This window comes from Grus americana, chromosome 7 (genome assembly GCF_028858705.1).
Source record: "Grus americana isolate bGruAme1 chromosome 7, bGruAme1.mat, whole genome shotgun sequence".
Taxonomy (NCBI): Eukaryota; Metazoa; Chordata; class Aves; order Gruiformes; family Gruidae; genus Grus; species Grus americana.
This window is the reverse complement of record NC_072858.1, coordinates 34623329-34640561: the sequence shown is the minus strand read 5'-3', so window position 1 is coordinate 34640561 and position 17233 is coordinate 34623329. Positions and strand designations below refer to the sequence as shown.

The window sequence follows — 17233 nt, the reverse complement described above, 5'->3', positions numbered from 1 at the left end:
AAAGTCTTTAGTTTCTCTTTTAACTTGGAACCAATGACAAAAATTACCTGGATGTGTTTTTGATTAGTGGTGATGATAAAGCAGTGAAGGGTGGAGCCGTGCGGAGAGTTGTTCTCCTGTGCATTAGTTAACCATTTGAATTACTGCGGTGTAATCTGGACAATTGTTCCTTTTACACCACCAGCCTCGTGGCTGCTGCCTGGGAATGGAAATAATCTTCCTCTCTGCTGGGAAACAGTCCGTTCAGATGTGCTGATGGGATATTCAGACTCCTAATTCAGAGGAAATCGTACCACCAGAAAACCTCATCAAAGTGACCACTATCTGTCATGGCATGTGTAGCTACTCTTTCTGAGTGAATCACTTCAGATTTAAATGGCAGATGAGGGGACACTTGTCTGCTACACAACGTGGTGCTCTGCAGGAACTGATGCTGATGGTGACAGTGGCGGGCAGGAGAGGCTCAGGCTGTAAGCTCACTGACTTGATTGAAGCTGTTGGCAGCCACCAGTAATTGTTCCACTGTTACCTTTCACATTTCAGTGTGTTACTGCCATTATTCCTCTTGTTTGAGTTTGTGATTATGAGAAACAAATGCGCTTAGTAAAAGAAGACCACAAACATAGTACTTTGATACAATGTATTAATACATGCTTCACAAGTAATCCAAGAGCATTTCAAGAGTTGTCCCTTTAGGATTGTTCGGCTCATTACAACAGCTGGAAATGAAGGGAGAGTGTTACCAAGCGAGTTCTTTCTACAGGCACAGCTCTTTCTTATCCCATTCCACAGAAAGGAATACCAGTTTCTGTTTTTCACCCTCCATGGCCTCTTCAGGCTGTTTACTTGTGAACCAAGTGGCCAAGCCACAAATCATTTTTACACATTGGAAACCAAGATGCCCCATTAATACCGTATCAATTCTTATTGACTCAGTTCTCTAAGTCATGATACCTAATCTCATTGAGGAAGAGAGTGCACAATAGGCAAAGTAGTGGCTTGGATGGTATGCAGGATCTTTGGGTGGTGTAAATAACTGCCAATCCGAGAAATTCAACAGAGCATTGTCCATTTACAGTCACTGAAGATCTGGTCCGTGTTACTAGCAGTGAAGTCTTTTTGGAGCAAAAGAACAGGGAGACACTTCCAAAAGGCAAGGTTGTCTTATTTTTGTAAGAAACCTGTGGCATGTCATTATCAGCTCTTCCTAGCAGCAATCAGAAGTTACGGAGTCTGAATGCAAATGCAGACTGCAGGGAAAATAAGAGGGTGACCAGGCCCATTTCCAAAGGATTCCTGCATCTTTGAGTAGGCACCTCTGCAGAGATTCACCTCCGAATGACAGCTGTTGTGGCAGACGCACCATGATGCTTTTCATGAAGAAGTGAGGAGTTCTGTAACAGGGACAGACCTCTGAAAGTGCTAATATTTTCCTTTCTTCTTTCGTTATTATTCAATCTCTGGAGAGCACATACAGATAAAATGAGGAAGAAATATTTCTCCATGACTTTCTGGCTGTTTAGCAGAGGACCAGTGACAGAGTGATAGGATAAAGACTGCTGAGAAGGGATGTTCTAGGTACCCATGACTCATGCTCTGTACGTGACAGCACCGCTGAGGCCTGCAGATATGAAAGGGAGTTAGACCTTGTACAAAGAAGCTTCATGCTTTCATTCTTTGACTCAGGCCTGGAAATGCTTTGTGTACTGCTTTCCTGACATTTATCGTCTCCTGAAGGCAATTGCATTTAGCATGCTTTTCAGTAGGCCTGTGTTCTCCTAGGCATAAGCCCCAGCCTGCTGTCAGGAAGGCTTGGACCTATCAAAGCGATGTTCTCCCAACGTTTAATCTGCAGTTGTCCGGAGAGGTTTTCCCTGATGGGAACGCTGGGGGTGTGCTGAGATACCAACTTCTCAGATGCGTGTCTGGGGTTTGTACATCATCTTATAGAGGGCAGTCCATAGGTGTACGTGTACTCCAAGGGGAGGACTGAAAACTTAAGTTCCTTTCAAGGGTGTGTCTTTGTGGTGGACTCCTCCTGTAATCAATGAGCTCATGATCAATCATTAATTCCTTTCCTAGAGACAAAGCCTCACTGGTGCTGAGTACCAGCAATTCCCATTAGCTTCAATGGCAGCTGCAGGGGCTGAGTGTCCTGGTCACATCTGTGAGACTCTGGCCCCAGGGCTCACCTCCTGCAAGGGGCGGCCATAGTGTAATTCCTTACTCTGCAGCTGGACGTTCCTACCTGCCAGATCCAACTGCATTTGGATATATGCTGTTCTCCTTGCCTGGGATTTGTTACCAGTGGAATTAAGTTACCACGCTGCTTTAAGTCCAGTTCAACAGCAGGAAGAAAGATTTAGTAAAAACAAACCTTTAATAAAACTTTGTTTATCTTAACTACAATTTTTACCATCCCCTGAAAGTTGTTTAGGTAGGCCAGCTTCTTCACAAACCCTCTGTGACTCATCTGGGCCCTGAGCAGCTGCCTTCTTTCCCAAGTTCAGTTTTAAACCTAAACCAAGGCTCAGGCTTTGCCTCCCAACAACCATAAAGTGTGTTTTGAAAATCAGTGCCACTGTAGCTGCTTCTGCTCCTCTTGTTTATGCTTTTCCTGACTGATAGGTTTCAGTGCCAATGTACATTACTCGTGAGTTATTCTAGAGCAGCTCCAAAGCTGTGCCAGGGAGTTTTCCCAGTTTATGGCACCAGCTGTACAGAGAGGTGTTTAACAACCTGCTTGACGGTACATTTAGGTGATGCTATTGATTACTGAAGCAATACATTCACTTACAGGTAAGACATGCTTAAAAATGTCTTGCTCAGTCAGGACTGGAGCCTTTAATCTGCTCTGCATACTGCAGTTCGCCACGAAGGCTGGATTTGGTCACTGGGTACAGTGGGAGCAAGAGCCAGCTCCAGACCACTGAAGAGTTGAATGAAAGAGAGTAATCACTAGAAGACTATGCAGATGAGATTTGATTGCCTTGCTGAATCTGGGAATTCTTCAGGAACGGGATCTGCGAGAAATCCCTGGCATGCTGCTAGTTACATAAAAATGCTATTAATAGTGAATTATTTTTAGAAAGGAAGCTGACATATTGTAAAAGTGTCAAATGATAATGATATGGTAGTTTTGGTATATGTAATGTGCATTTGCAGCCTGGATTTTTAGGCGCTTCTAGGTTTGCTAGAAATTTCAGATATACCCTTACTGCAACTTTTACTGTTGGCAAAATACCCACCAATACTTAAGTAAATGAATTTGAACACGAACTGCAAATTCGAAAGAAATTTCTTATTTGCTTTATTACTAGGACTACACATGTGCTGAAAGAGTTTGGTCCGGTTCATTAGAGCCAGATGTAAAAATGCTGCTTCCAGCTAGCTCCATCCCCTGCAAACTGCCTTCTGTGAGCACCTTTTCTCCCTGCTGCCCTCTCCGGCGAGCCCTCTGATCTCTGCCCAGCAGGTGAGTGACTGCTCATCCTCTCACCTTTACAGACCTTTACCTCAAAGTGCCCACCCCCTCAGTAGCTGAGGTCAAAGCCTCCAAGTCTATCCAAGTCTATAGTATTATTTGCCTGGTGTATACCCATATTGGTGTGGCACAGTTGCATTCTTTGCATGACTGTACAGAAAGGAGTGTCTGAGTGTTTGTGGATCTGGAAAGGACCGCTTTTGTGTGCGCACAACTGGTATGTGGGGCATGAGTAAGAACAGTTATGCAGTTTTATAGAGCAAGAACAGTATGCTGGGAAGCTCCACGGTGCCTGTCTTGTCTGAACTGTTTTGTTCTAGGACTGCGTTTGTCTAAATTGTGGCGATAGCCATTTTGAACAATGTCTTGCTATAATGTCCTGGAGCTGATTGTAGCAATGCAATAAAAAAAAGAGATTGTGTGAAGCAGAGGAAAATACTGGACTTTAGTGCCTGTAGGGATAATGCAATGTCTGTTCTGCAGTCTGTTTAGCAATGCATACAGAAACAAATGATCTACAGGGTTGCTTAGTGTTTTTCCAAACTTTTATTAGGATGTTAAAAGTAAAATCTTGGCTGCCTTGAAGACAGTGGGAAACTCTGCCTTTGCCTCTCTTGGGTCAGGATTTCTCCCTTCCGTCTGTACCTGCTGTGATTGGCAAATCACCAGAAACCCCACCGCGGCTACGATAGGAGAACAGAGAGGAGCAAGCATCTGAGCTGTACTTTCTAAACAAAACAAAGTTCCCCCAGGTGCTGCTCAGGGGCGGATGTTGTACCTGGCCACCCTCAGTCCATCTCCATGCTGAGGGTCTCTTGAACAGAGAGGTGGGAAGAGCCAACAGGAGACAAAGCTGCTTGAAAACAGGGCTCAGAGATGGTAAGGGACTCATGGCAGGCCAGGGGCAGAGCTGGGAAGAGACCCTGTTGGCCTGACCACCTCTGATTGCGTAGCAGTCCGTTTGTGTAACGAATTTGGGTAGTATTACAAGTCAGTAAAGTTACATTGAGTTAAATGCATCCCAGAAGAAAGCAACTTCTGCTCCAAAATCCTGACAAACCAACCAACCAGACCCCCCCCCCCAATTGCCCAGAAATCTTGCTTATGATATGTATTAGTGCCTGGAAATTCTCCAAACTTAAGTGACAAATGTTTGGAGCTGGAGTGTGTGAAACGGTGCCATACCTCATTTCTGAGCAATGCAAACATGGACCAATTTGACCGCACGCTACTTCAGCTCAATCATGGGCTGGGAATTTCTGCACTGAGTTTTAGCCTGAGGAACAGTTACAACAGCCCAACTTAGAAATCTCTCAAAGATCTTAAAAAGATGCTACTGATCGCCAAATGATGGCCTCTTAGATATTATTACTGAAACTTTCTGGAAGTAGTGCAAACCAGGAGGGAGCAATTAATCCTTGGAGTAACCCCATTTACTCTAGCAGTTTGGCCCCGAGGGACTAGGAGCACTTGATGTCTGACAGCAGCCCCACATGTCAGTATTTCTCCCCTTGTTCATTTGCCTGCTTGCTGTGGTAGATTTCATGCCGTTATAAGCTGTTTATGTACAGCCTGATCAAAGTACTTAACGACAGGGTTAATTTCTACGTATAATGAGGAAGTCAAGACAGGAGACAGGTACTGTGTAATCGAATTTTTCATTTTGGAATTTGTTTCTCTTCATGTAGGGCTTAGCTTTGATTTTATTACCGTTAATGTCTGCATTTACTGTTCTTTCTAGAAGCTCATCTCTCAGATGAGCTAAACCTACTGTGGAAATAGCGGAGGCACCGAATTGTTCCAACAGCTTCCATAAAAGTATGATGGTAAAGTAAAGAGAGTCCATAAATTCTCTGCAACAAGACCTCAAAATGCATTTTGGTTTGGGGGACAGTTCTTAACAAAATTATACTGCTTAAATAGTCTACTGAGACATCTAATACTCTGTTTATGACTCAGTAGGTATGTGCACAGGCATGGATGCTTAGGTATGTGTGTACATAGCCAGATAAAGAGACAGAGATCAGGTTAAAATCCAGAAATCTTACAGTTTATGAAGTGTGTGTCTTCAGCAAGACTTTGCAGACATAAATGAATCCCCACAGCATCTTTTTGAAACAACTGATGGTGAAAAGGAGGTTGAGTCCTCGTATCTCAAAAGATGGAAATGAGACGCGGAGCGTTAGATCTGCATTTGCCCTGCTTATTTTAGTTTTCATTTTTACATGCACTGAGCATTGTGAATATTTCTGGACATTCTAAAATCTAGGGCTACAGAAGAGATGGAGGCCTTAGAAAATATGGCTCTCGCTGAGGTAGAGCAATCAGGAATCAAGCTGGAAATGAAGCTGGGCATATCCAGCTCATGCTGCATCCACTGTTTCTCTTTTTCTAGCCCTCTGTAAATTTTAGGAAAATGGGGATTTAAAAGTTCATGTGATGCTAAATTCTGTGAACCACTGTTAGCCAAGTTTCCTTATAGCTGAGGTAGAAATCTGTCTTTGTGAGGAGAGTGTGCTCCTCTATTAGCACCACTGTGCAAGCTGTAGTTTGCAAATGAGGTGGGAGGCTTTGCTCATGCTAATTTGGGCTCAGTCATGCACCTTCTTTTCCTCTTTTACATGCAAATAGCAGCTGTGTCAGTCTCTGGGATGCCTGCTTGTTCCTTTAACGAAGCGATTCCAGTTCATACCTTCAACCAGTGCATTTGTGCGTGGGCAGAGGTATAGCGCAGTGGTACAGTTGCTGACAAGGAAAGAGCTATGATGGAGGTTGGAACAAGTTAGTGAAATAGAGAAGTTTTGAAAGAAGGTGCTGAGCTCTTCTGGTGTCTTTTCATTTATTAAAAAAAAGAGAGGGGGAGGAGAACAGCAGAGGACTACACAAAATGATAATCCATGATCCTGCCTCCTTAAAAAGGGATCTCTTGATTGCCAGACGGATCCATTTCTTTCTTCTGAACCCAAGGGTTCAGGTAGCAGCCGGGGGGCTGGAGCTGGGAAGTTGGTGGGCTGAGTGCAGGTGCTCTGATTCCTCGCCGAGGTGGCCCGGTGGTGAGGGAGCGGAGGTGGTGAACTGTCCTGCTGGGAGCCACAGCGGGACCACGTTCGCCTGGCTTCTGCAGGCCCTGTGCTCCAGACGGTCCTTGGCCTCACCGAGCCACTGGCTGCTCTGCTGCTCTGCTCTCCCAGCGTTTTCCATGGTAGGGCCATGTCTGCCCTGCTGCAAAAACAAGGAGGTTCATGGTACGTTCTTGGGGCCAGCAGGCAAATTGAGTAGAACTAGTTGAAAATAAAGCATATTAACATGATGTTATTTTCTCCTCTGTCTTCAGCCTTCACCTCTGCTTTATGGTTGTGGCCACTACATTACTGTGGCCTCTTTCTCTTCTGAAAGGCCATCCCTGTTCTTGTGTCAGAAGTCAATGCGAAATGAAATCAGATAAAATCATTTCCATGGCATCACTTTGGATGCCACTGAACTTACTGAAGAAAGTAGGCATGTGGGTCACGCAATGTAAGTGGTGCACAACAAGGACCTGTTTAAAAGGGTGTTTGATTTAGGGTGCAAGGATTTCCAGGAATCTGGAGTGCAAAGTTTTCTTGAAGGTCAGCTCAAAGAAATATGATGTCCCTGTGGAGTTCTCAGTTGAGCCCATAGGTGGCTCGCCACAAGGGTTTTCAGAAGGTGACAGCCCACCTTTCAGAAAGCCCTGGCTAGTGTTTGTCTGTTCTCCCCCAAAAAGACTGGCTTGATGTCAGTGCCACAGTGGGACTCAGTGGAGAGCCAGGACTCTGGCTTCTTTGTGTGTCCATGGACGCCCTTGGAGGCTGTAACATAACAACTGTGAAACACCTGTGCTTCAGCTCCCCTCTGACCTGCTTTATAATCTTCATAGTACATCCCCTCTGTTTGTGTGCAAGTGACAGAGCACAGAGTAGGGGGAAGAAGCGCGTGTACCTGCTTTAATCATACTGATGGGGTGAAAGTGATGCCATCTTTATATCGGGAAGGCCCGTAAACACCTCTCTAGCCTCTCCACTGATCCGTGGGGAAACAAGGCTGTGACCTGTAGGATTTCCATTGACTTCAGATTTGGCAACACTAAGTTAAGTGGGTAATATGTTGCGACACAATAGGATGAAATCCTGGCCCTAGTAATGGCAGTGGATTTTGGTACTGATTTGGAAGGTATTTTAGGATTTCAGCTGTAGAAATTAGAGGCAAACCCCACAATGAAATAATCTAGTTATTTCCTGTCAAACAGAGACTCCTCAGCAATGTGAGTATTACAGAAAATGCTTTTCAAATGGAAATTTATCCTGTTGCAAAGGAACATCTTGAGCTATTGACCCTGCAAAGTAATACATGCATATAATAAAGTTATTGCCTGTCTATTTAAAACTTCCTTGTAACAATGTGGGTGGATCTGGTTATGCTGTTCTCCGCCATAACGACAATTTATCCAAAGCAATTTGTTGCCTGGCTTAAATTTTGCAAAAATATCTGGTCTTTAAAACCTTTGAGAAAGGGAGATATTTGCACCTGACACGTCTACAAGTAACTTAGATCAGGTTATTGATCGGTCCTGTATATGTTGTTTTCCAGTGGGAGGATGAGATGGAGAGGCCAATCCATTACTGCAGCTATCTACCACTGGAAAGCAATAGCGCTAATGATACAGGTTTTCAATAGCTGATTTATATTATCCTGCAGTCAATAAAACCTCAGGATTTTGTCACTGTACTGTGTAAAGCAATGCTCCCAAATGCTGGCAGGCCCCAAATCTGACTCTGTAACACAGCTGCTGTGATACAAGCAGATGAAAACTTAACAAAACCCCACGAGTTCTTCAGAGTATGGTTTGTAGAGCTCTTTGCTCGCTAGTCCTGTGAGCCACAAGCTGGTATGAGGCTCGCTCCAGTGAGCGATTCCAGTAAAGACTAGCTATGGCTCCACCAGCTTCTCCCCAGCACCGTGCCACCCAAGGGGGAAGGATGAAGGAGTTACAGTCCCTTCCCTGAGCAAATATTGCACTTAAAATCTCAGTGACTGCTAATTTGGTGGTGATTAACGAGAAATCTGTGTCAGTGGCTATAAATGAGAGGCAGTAACTGGATTCTGTCTTCCTCCTTCTAGTGATGTGGGTACTTTTGGCACCACAGAGGAACTGCCCCTGAAACCACCACGATGCAAAGCTCCCGAGGGAGAGAGCACAGCAGTGAGGAGCTGCGTTTGCTGGAGAAGGCATTTGACAAGCCATAGGAGAGCCAGCCCGAGCAGTCAGCGCACACAGTCCCGTCCTCTCTTTCGGCTCTCTTTGAACATGAGAGTGGTCACATCAGAGCAGACCATCGTAGCAGGTCAGCTCAGCTAGGCTGGGACTTGCCTCGGCATGTGCTGGCAGTTCCCTGCAACATGTGCATGAGGGAAAGGCTGTGCGCAGACCCGCCGCGCGCTTGGAGACGAAAGCCTAGATGTAGCGTGGAGGTTTGCATGTTCAGATGGGCTGACCTGCAGGGACAATGAATGCTTTTTTGGACTTGTACACACCCTGTTTTCACGCAAATATTTCATGCAGATTTGTAACATGCGATAGCTGCCAAGCATCCTTTACACAGTCACAGTCTAGTGACTGAAGGATCCACTAATTAAGAAGCCCCTAATTAGGCTTTTAAATGATAAACTGTAATAGCTCTAGTGCAGCTGTTGTAAACTATAGAGTAAATTATACCCAGTTGAAAGAGGCTTTAATTACGTATTTATATAACAGACTTTAAGGACTTCGAAAGATAAAAGAATTTTTAGTATCTGCAATTAAAAAAACAAGAGAGTAACAATAGAGCTCTTAAACCAATGAAAGCAAGAAAATCCAGAGTTAATCTGAAAAGCTGCGCTGGTACTTTCTTTTATGCTCATGGCGTTCTAATTTTTTTGGGGTTTTTTTTTTGTTCTTTTTTGTTTTCATAATGGATGAGATAAAGAAGTTTATGTCCCCCGCTCTCAATTTCCTAGCTTTTATAGGTCCATGTACAGCATTAATGTTACTTTGGCAAACCTTCTGTGGTTTCATTTTTGCAGAAATCCTAGCAAGACGACCCTTATCAGCAAGCTTTTCCCCTTGCATATCCTGATTTACAGAATGGTTAGTTGTACACATGCCTTTGTGAAGTCAACAGCTCAAAAATTGGTTGTACTGGGCCCTTGGAGACCATGTTCAGCCCAAATCTCGCCTGTGTATTGTTGGTGCAGTTTTGGCAGCCATTTGCCATGCTGTGCTCACCAAGTGGAGAAGAGGTTTGGATGTATCTGGGACTATTTAGCTATTTGGAGATTGTACTCTGGGCTTCTTTTTTACGGGGCTCAGTCCTGCTCCACTGAAATTGAGGAGAGTTTAGCCCTTGACCACATGTGGGGCCGGAGGAGACTCCAGTCTGCCTACCCTTTAGACATCAGCACTGCCCTTCTGCCCGCAGCTCTGCCTCACAGTGCCTCTCTTGGTACCTCACCAGTTCTGTCTCCAAACTGGCATCTGCCCTCAGCCTCCTGCATTTACCCAGCCCTGTTTGCTACCCTCCCTTGCCACTTCCGACCAAACTAACACTGATGCACTGCAGTGAGCAAATGCCTCTTTATAGAGAAAAGGAAGAATGTCTCTGATGTGCCATCCATTGCCTGATGGCTTCCCTCATCTCTTGCCAATTCTTTTAATTTCTTAGATTACCGCTCCTCAGGACAAGGGCTGTGCCTTTTGTGCCTGCGTGCTGCCACCACATAGAGGTTACACTGTGATGTGTGGAGAGCTCAGGACCTTTAGCTGCTCTTAGGGACTGGCCTTCACAGCTGCAGGACTTTGCAGCCCATGACAGGCAAACAAGGTAGTGCTTTTTGCTTATTCCAGCCACATCCAAGTATTTTTATTTGGAAATGTCACAGCAAGGGAAATAAGGAATACAGTTCTCATAGTTAATTTTTATGGCTGATTAATTAGCCCAAAGAGTATTAAATTGTGCTAATGTAGTTTGCCTCTTCGATGCTGTCTTTTGACTTCAATGGAACTAAATACATGCTTAAAGTTAACTACATGCCTAAGTGCTGTGGTGAATCGGGGCCTAGGGCATTAATTAGAACTTGGCTCAGATTTACTTTCAAGGCTTTCTCCCTCTCTTTTTTTTTTTTTTTTTTAACTCTTCAGCGCTCAGCAGTTTAATTGGTATGCAGATGTTCTCCTTTATTGCTGGCAGAGGCCTCTGTCACTGTTCTGAAGGTACTCAGACATCAAGGCTGGTACAGTGGGCAGGAAGAAACCCCCCCTGAAGGCTTTCAAGCTTTGTGGGATATAATGATGTATGAGACAGGGATTCCTTTGGAACCTGAAGGGAACATGACAGACAGAATAATATGGGAGGAAAACATTGTCTTCACAATTGAGACTGATGGTCTCATCTTGTCTCCTTGTTATTGTTACCAACCAAGACTGAAATGAGCTTTCTTATGAAGAACTTCATTTCATGGCAGGTTCTATATGTTGGACACACTGCGCTCAGTGGTAGCTTTCCATCCAAGGTACAGATATTGACAGGCTCTGAGGAAGCCTTTGGGGTGGTGTTTTAGCTTAAAACCTAAAATTCCTTCCAGCATTGAGATGCATTTTGTCAGGAATGACAGTTGCAATTTGATAATCTTTTACCACTTTGCCTGCCTATCTCAAACAGCTAGCTGGAGGGGAGAAACCTGGAGTTGTTGGGCACAGGAGTGTCAGCTTTATGAATCAGCTTTTCTCGCACTTTATTAATTTCACTTTCCAGTGGTTAGCGCATGTTTGCAAGAGACAATTGATTTGTACGCATCTGTGTAGGATGCAGCAAGGCTGGGACTAAAGAAGGAGTGCAAGTTGACAGTAATGCAATAGCTCTAATTGACAGATATCAAAGGCACTATTTAAAGCAACTTTTTTTCCTGCCATTTATGTTAAAAATGTCCCTCAATTTGTCCTCCAATTGCCATGTTCAAAAAGAGGTGTTTTCATGTATATTCATTTCAAATGGATTAGCTGAAATATCAAGTGCTCATTTTCTATACTTGTATTTTCAAGTTAGATGATTCAAAATGCTGTTGTGCAAGGTACAGGAAGATGTCTGTTTCTTAATTCATCCAGAGTAAAAGCTGTCTTTCGGGGACGCTTTGCACATATGAGATTTGTGTTAGTATTTTTTGGCACCCACAGTTTCATCAGAAATGCATTTCAGCTAATGGGAGACAGAAGGACTAATACACATGCTGCATGTTGTGGGTGCAAAAATGCAAATAGAAATTACACCCACCAGGGGAAGGGCTGGGAAAACGTACCTTCCTGGATGCGAGCAGGGCAGGTTAGGAAACATCATCTTCCTTTTACAATTGGCTGTTACTCTTTACATTTCTGGAGAACTGGGACCTTGCTGTTAATCTTACAAAAATAGATGCTGTGGTGAAGCCTCAGGCATGAATAAAATTGGATGTTAATCTTAAAGCAGATTTTTTACAGCTATGCACTCAGAGCCAGTGAATCCAAATGATTTTGGAAACTCTGTGTTTGTTACTTATTTAGATCAAAATGCCACGGGGAAGAGGTCAGTGGCACAGGTACATGTTGTAACACTTGGGGCTCCTTAAAGTTGAGCAGATAAGCACAGCAAACATTAAACATCGCTGGCTTGACACAAATAATAGGCAAAGCTGAAAAAAGCCTGCTGACAAGAGGAGTGGGTGTTGGTGGGTGACTTGCTGCAGTTTTAGAGCTGTTAAGTGTAGGTTTTTTAGCATTTTCATTATTTAAAAGTGGAGTGGTAGTTTCTTCACTCCCTCTGAAAAGTTACTAATTTACTCTGAAATACAGGGTAACCCACAATGATTTAACAGATTTGTAATGTGCTTTACAGTGATTTCAAGTAACAGACACCCTCCCTCTCTCCAAGCTTCCCACTGTCTCAGCTCTGCCCTCACTCCTCTCTCTGTGTACATCTGCACCAAAATGCAAAGCAGGGGCTGCCCCAGCGTGGCTTTCATCAGTCCAGCTCTGGTGCCAACAGGTTGGGCAGCTTTGACCACCAGTGCTCGTGCAGGTTCGCTTTGTTCCCGGTGTTTAGACGCAGAGGCTGTTAGCTATGTTTGGGTGTTGGGGATGGCACCCTAGACTGTGGGGTGGTTCAAAGGCTGCTGCTCTGCCGGCACTGCTGCAAGCAGGCAGGCCTGCCTTAGAGAAGCCCTGCCTTTTGCCTGGTGTGTGGAAATGCCTAGCGGAGCGTGGCCCAGGGCCATGATTAAGGTCCCCAGGATGCTCGTGGAATAGAGGCAACGTTAAGTAATCTGCAGTCCTCTGTGTCTGATTCAGAGAAGACAGCTGAGTTGTGTTGCCAAGGGGCTGTCCGACAAGACAGGCAGCCCGTGGGGATGGGAGGCGGTCAGGGGATTTTCTCCGGTTGTCAAGCCGAACGGATCTCAGCGCTCTCTCAGTCCAGCCAATTCGTGCCTACATATCGCTGTGCCGAATAACCCTGCCTATGGCAGGATGCTTAAGCCGGAGGCCCTTTGCATGGATGATATTTAAACTTGATGGAGCCTCACTGAGAAGGAGCTGGCCTTGCCTTTACTCAGAGAGGTCTCTGGTGGTTTGTGGTAAGGAATTGGGACCTGGGGCTGAAGCCACAACCTCCAGGATCAAACCACAGAATTTACACAACTGCCAAGGCCTGCCCATTTGCCTTCCCAGCTGAAGGTCTGTGTCACCACACATCTGCTGCTTTTCTGTCTGCTCTTGTCATTGCTGTTTGAGGGAAGAATCTGTTTTGTTCAATACAGCAATGTTGTCTAGCTTAGTTTAATTTTATTAGCTGCTGCTGATTTGTTACTATTCAGTGCATCCATGGGTTTGTTTAGTATTAATAACCAGGGGTAGAAAGACTTGAATGGAAAGCTAGAGGGAAATGCTGAGGTTCTGGAGGACTCCAGGGTTTCTCTTGATTTTCTTTGTTTCGCTGTTCTAGGAAGCCTGGAGAACACTTACCCATTCATAACAGAAACTATTGAAGATGCACAGACCTGAAAGGTCACTATAAGTTTCTATTGCTCTTCTGGTGTGACTGGTATAGATCGTGCCTTCTAGCAAACTTTAAGGAAGCAAGCTTTTGTTACAAGGAGAGATGGTAAGTTTGTGCACCCAACTTCTATTTGGAAAAATATTTTGTTGTGAAACCTTTCTTCTTCTGGAGGCTTGAGCCAACTGCTTTTGATCTGGGAGCTTACAGTGTGGGTAAGCGCCGCCAGATTAGGCTGGATAGATGTCACCCTCGGGGATTCGCACGTGTAACTCTGCTTGACTTGAACTGGAGAAGGGCCAGAGTGTGTTCGTTTTCACTTTCTGTCACCGAGAAAAAGAAACGCTTTTCTACAGAAGCTATAACTTCTTCCTTTCTTCCCAAGTAGATGATGACTAAAGAAGGCCTGAACTGAGTATAGATATGCTTATATTTACTTGAAATGAATGTAGCTCATAACTCTTATTTTAGCACCAATCTGGAACACTACTGTGAACAGATTTACAATGTCTGCCTGTTCCTTACCTTGGCATTCTGGCATTTATGCTTGTTCTTGCACTGATACTTGGGAGCTTAATGAAGCCAAATGTCTGAGAGGTGAGTAGGTAAAAGGTAGATACTTTCATATACAAACCTGTTCCTTTTGTGTGCTCCATAATCATCTTTTAGTTCTTAAATATGGTTTTGTTCTTCTGATACGAAGGGTCTCGGCACTGATTTTTGTTCTGGTATGTGTGTCATCAGCAGAGTTATTAGCTGTGTTACAATTGCATGGTCCTTTGTTGCTGGATCGAAAAGATTACTAACTTCAATTGTGTGTTTTTAGACTAGACACTCACAGAAAACCTTTACTGTGTTTATAGAAGAGCAGATTTAATCTGGAAGTCATTGAGAGAAACCAATAAAGAACTTCCTTGATGTGATTTTTGGAGTTACTCTGTGGAACTGAATTGCATGTTTTCAGGTATTGGACAAAAGGGCACTTGAAAGCATAGAGAAGGTTAAGTGTAGATAATAATGAAAATGTTAACGGTATTTATAGGTTGGTCGATAATGTCAGTATATTAAAGTGATATGAAATATCTCTTTGATTTCATGGACAGTGCCTTACTGTATATAGTTACTGTAATAACATGATCCTTGGTATATACATTGATGATAAGTTTAACTTTTTATAAAGTTTGTTAGTAATCCAATTGCCTTGAAATGCCTTATGAAAAGAATGTTTATTACAGAACACATACAGTTGCTATCTGCCTAGTGTTATCTCTGCTATAGCGACCTAAGCTAAGAAAACACATTTGGAAAAAACGTGCCAAGCAGAGATGGCTGGGTTTTTTTTTTTTGTTACACTTGCTGGAAACATTCATCATCAGTTGGAGATGTGGTCTTTCAACTATATTTATTTCACTCAGATTATATGTAAATTGCAAGATTCTTCAAGCATAAAGTCATATGCCAGGAGTATAATATTAGTGTTTCTTTTAATAAGAATAACTTTGGAATAAGTACCTTGTCTAGTGAATTGCCTTCCTTGACATTCATTGCTGAGTACCATATTTGTAGAACTGAGTAACTGGAAGGAAGGAAAATACCGGAAAGTGTTTCTGTAATTGGAGCTGGGTTTGGCAGAGAGTTCTGCTTTTCTGAAAGAAAAAAAAACAGAAAAGGAAAAAAAAAATGCTGGTTTTGACTCTTTTTGACTTGCCATCCCCTTCTTTTGCTGTTGTGTACTAGAATAAAAGAATAAAGGTGAGCACTAGATGAGCTGTGAATTCCCTTTGGACCAGACTTTGGGAATGTCTGCTCCAACACACATTTTGGTGTCATTTTTCTTGAGGGACTTTATTCAAACAATGTCAGAACATGGTCTTCCAATAAGATTTCGCATAATTTGATAAATGTTTGGATAAGTTTCATACCGTCTTATCAAAGTAGGCACAATAGTTCTTTCTTGAGGAACTGAGCTTAAATAAAATGCTGATTTATGTTGGTGGGATAATAATTAAAACTACAGATCCAAATCAGTGGTTTGTTATTCTGTTGCAGGAGTAGGCTGAATCAAAACCTCTGTCAACAATTAGAGCTGAAATGCTGAATTAACACACTGAATAGTAGTGTGTCAGGAGTATAGTCTTCTACTCAGGACAGCATTGAGATGCACCTTGCTCGTAGAAGCTCTGGAAATGTTGTGAGACTTGGTCAACCACAGTGCATCCTCGGTCTGTGAGGATGTTGCTACTCTCTGAGTGCTGCACACTCTGAGCGTGTGCTCGGCTGATGGACATCTGCCCAGTACTGGGGGAGCTTGGTAGTATGGGAGACAGTCACAGCTGCTCTGTTAGGATGGTTATCACAGTCTGGTGGGGCAGCATATAGCCTCTGCTCTCTTTTGCATCTGTGAAACTAGTATAATATTAATTAGATTGTCATCAGGCTTCATTAGCGAAGCCCCATAAAACAAAAAAGGAATGGCTCTATAGTGACGCTAAAATTTGGTATGCCGTTTATATTAAGTGGGTGAGCAGAGATCAGTAGCCATGAAGACACTGCTTTTCCAGAAATGTGAAATATTGTGGTAAAATATCTGGTAAAACCTGAACAGAAATTTGATTACTGCCTGCTAAAATGGTGACCTCTTCTCTTCTAAATAGGTTGGATTCTCTTCTTGATGAGACCCCTGCACCTTCACCTAGATTCCTCCCCGGGCAGCTGCGGTGAACGGATCTGACCACCGAGGGAATCTGGCCCACTGAATTCCTTTCTTTTCTGTGCAATTGAATGAAAAGTGTGTGTCTTTTGAAGAACAGTGACTGAAAGAAATATTGATGACTGCCAGGGCATCTACAGAAAGGGATAAGAAAATTACTCTACTACAACAAGGAAGACAAAGGAGCTTTGTTAACTCTCTCTTGTAGGTTGTATATATTAATAGTAACAACTAAAGTTTTGTATTTTTTCAGAGAAACACACAAGGCTTTGAATTGTATTGTTTTAATTGCAGCTAACTGAATGAATTAAGTGGAAAATCGCACACAGTACTTTGATTGTCTAACTCTCTGTATGTGAGGCTTTGGGAACAGTTTGTTATTATAAAAGAACAGCACTAACAAGAAATCAGCCAACATATAATTGCTAGGCTGAGGGGCAGTTTGGGGAAAGCTGATATTTATTTATAAATTATTAAATAAAAGCACATAATATGTGGATCATTTCTCACTGCCTCCACACTTCATACATTACTCATCTTCCTAAATTTCATGTTCTCCAGGACATTGCTGCTTATAACCAGTGCAGGCATCAAAACCACCCACGTCCAGGAAAGGAGATGCCTGTGCATTTGTTACGATGGCAGTTTTGGTTATGGGACTGATCTAAGAACATGAGCCTTCAGTTCAAGGAAAGGACTCTTGACCAGACTTTTAAAGGTTGTTTTGAGTGCCTAAAGTACAGACGAGCACCTGGGACTCTGTTCAGGTAGCCTAAACTCTGGCCAGTGTTTCCTACTGACCTTTTGGAGACGTAGAATAAAAGCCAGTACCCTAAATAGAAGGACTTAAAAGCAATTTAGGCATTAAATTTAGCAGGGTTCTCAAAAAGCATTGGTTATCTAATTCCCATCAGTTTTGGTAAGAATGAGGTAACTTCTGATTGCACCTTATGCTTCTTTCTG

General features: G+C 43.3%; 1 long non-coding RNA gene across 1 annotated transcript in view; it reads left to right on the top strand.

The window, feature by feature from the left end:
* LOC129208610 (uncharacterized) overlaps positions 1 to 16912 on the top strand; it is a 60305-nt gene extending 43393 nt beyond the window's left edge. The window contains exons 12-14 of the long non-coding RNA XR_008577863.1: positions 3321 to 3475; positions 13510 to 13668; positions 16215 to 16912. This is a non-coding gene — a long non-coding RNA (uncharacterized LOC129208610). The remainder of the gene's footprint in view (positions 1 to 3320; positions 3476 to 13509; positions 13669 to 16214) is intronic.
* The last annotated feature ends 321 nt before the right edge of the window (positions 16913 to 17233 follow it).